This window comes from Nestor notabilis, unplaced genomic scaffold, assembly GCF_000696875.1.
Source record: "Nestor notabilis isolate BGI_N333 unplaced genomic scaffold, ASM69687v1 scaffold3483, whole genome shotgun sequence".
Taxonomy (NCBI): Eukaryota; Metazoa; Chordata; class Aves; order Psittaciformes; family Psittacidae; genus Nestor; species Nestor notabilis.
Window position 1 is genome coordinate 113,538 of NW_009923191.1, and position 2,443 is coordinate 115,980.

At 38.5% G+C, this 2,443-nt stretch overlaps 1 pseudogene; it reads right to left on the reverse strand.

Annotated features, from left to right (window-relative positions):
* The window catches only part of LOC104403764, a 3,293-nt pseudogene that overhangs the window by 427 nt on the left and 423 nt on the right, over positions 1-2,443 (reverse strand).

Sequence of the window (2,443 nt, forward strand, 5' to 3'; positions counted from 1 at the left end):
TCTTCACTGCGTGTGCAGAGAGTAATCCTCAAACAGCAGACAGCCAAAGAGTGCTCAAGATGACTGATGGGAAGAAACTCTGGTAGCTAAGAAACCTGGTAATTTAGCCTAGACTTAGTTTTGCCTTTGGCAGCTTCATGTATTATTGTGAGTTTACCCTATCATCTAGCTGAAAAAAATAACTTTCTTAGAGCACTAGAATGGCAGGAATAACAGCCTTTTGCCCTCTGTAGGCAGAATTAGGGGAGATTTTACCAAAGATAATGTGCTACCTTTGGATAATTTTGTTTAGTATCTAAAAGAATGTTTAATTACATATATATGTCTTCTTCCTTGTCCCCCAACCATGTACGTATAACCTTGTAAGCATGTTTGGCTTCAGATTTAGGAAACATAGGGGATGCTTTGCCTCCAGTCTGGAAGCTGTTGATGATTGAGAGATGTTTCAGAGAAATGGGGATAAGCTTTTTGTAGGATATTAATGTCAGGTTCCTCGGAATAGACAAATCCTGTGGTCATTGTGTTTCATGTCCTGACTTACTTTTGCAACCATTAGTCCAGGCTCCTCAGTAATGCCTGACAGATCAGCTTGTTCAGTGAACAGATCAATCATTCCCACTTGTTTGACTATCCTTTTCACATCATATGTACCAGAAATACAAAGTTTTGGAATGTGCAGATGTATTTTCCTGTAAAAAATAACACAAATAGGGACAAATTGTCATCTAGGTAACACCCCTCAATGGCTTCAGTATAATGACACTTCACATTTATTTTTCTAAATGTTGAAAGTCTGTTCTCAGGCTTCAGGTAGCATTGCTGATCAGGTTAGCTATCTAATGTGGAGGGTTGGAGCAGAATAAGCCCATGTTATCCTCTGCCTCCACAGTGGGGTGAACACTACACAACTGTACCATCTATGGCAAGCAGATCTACTACTGCTAGGTAGCAGGATTTTTTCAAGAAATCATAGCTAGTTGTCCCAAGGCTGTTTGAATATACAACAGGGCTTGGGCCACCACAGAAGTAGCTGCAGTTATGGTGAATGAGTAAAATTTTTGCTTTTACCTACAGTGCCCTCAGCACCCGAACACCCAATATCTACTCCATTGTAGTTTCACAATGTCCATATGAAACAATGCCCTGCTATCCTTATTATGGTGCCAAGCAACTTCTGGTTGAGCCAGGAACTTAACCCAAGATAGATCACAAGTTCAATGCCCTATTTGCACACTACCTACACTTCTTTTTCACTTTCCTACTAAGAAAGAAGTCCTGCACAGAGAAGTACCATTAAGTGACCGGAGTTCAGTAGAATAATGTGGCCTTTGATGTTTTGTCTTGGTGAGATAAACTCTGCTAATCTATAATATGGTCACCTCTCACCTCAGCAAAAACACTTACCTGTCTCGGAGGAACTTTCCCCATTTAGATACAGTTCTTTTCAAGAGAGCTTCTTCCACTTGTTTCATCTTCCCTTTGTCAGGCAAAACAAATAATGCTGCAGCATTTCCATTGTAAGGTATCTGAACCAGCCAACAGGACAGTTCTTCATCAAAGTAAGTTCTGTAGTAACCCTTTCGATACATCATGTCAACTTTTACAGATGTTTCTTGATCCACGAAAAAATCCTCCTGTTTTGTATATGAAGTACTGAAGGGTTTCTCCCACTGGGCTTATGACAAAAAGAAAAAAAATTCAATGGAATACAAAGAGGAATGGTCATGGTGAATAAACCAGGATTTAGTCCCACAACCTTCCTTTGATTAGAGTAAATGTATTTTTCAAGCTACTGCATCCCCAGATGTTACAGCAATGAAGCTCTTTTGGTTCCTATTTCAGGTGCTTAAAGACAATTACAGAAAAATAATATTGAAAACACCATCTTTCAGTAGAGCATGAGTCCATAAACACAACAAAGAATTTACCAAACTCAACAAAGATAATTGTTAAAAAAACTCCAAAACCCACTAGTTTTTCACTCAACCAGGTGAGGACACATTTAAACTGACAAGAAATATACATGGTTTTATAGCAATATGTAGTATTTTCCAGCTACTGAACGTGTTTCCTCCATTTAAAATATTTAGTCTGCAGTTTCTTTCTTTTGTTTTCATTGCCTATAATAATCAGTAAGCATCTAAGTTACAACCTTCACACGCTTTGATATTTCTTACCTTTAAAGAAGACATAGTTAACAAGAACCATTGTGGTGAAAGGATCAAGATTTTCCACTAGTTTAGCAATTTTCCCATTTGTCTTTTCCTCAATATAACTGTTGATCCGATTCTCTGCACCAGAGGAATTGTTAAAGTCAGTAGAAAAGACTTCAGATTCATAAAAGCTTTTGACATCATCCAGGAACTTCTGTAGTGGTTTTAGCGTCTCTTCTATAAAAAGGGCATTGCCCAGGATCAGCTGAAGTTCACTGTCTGAGCGGTTC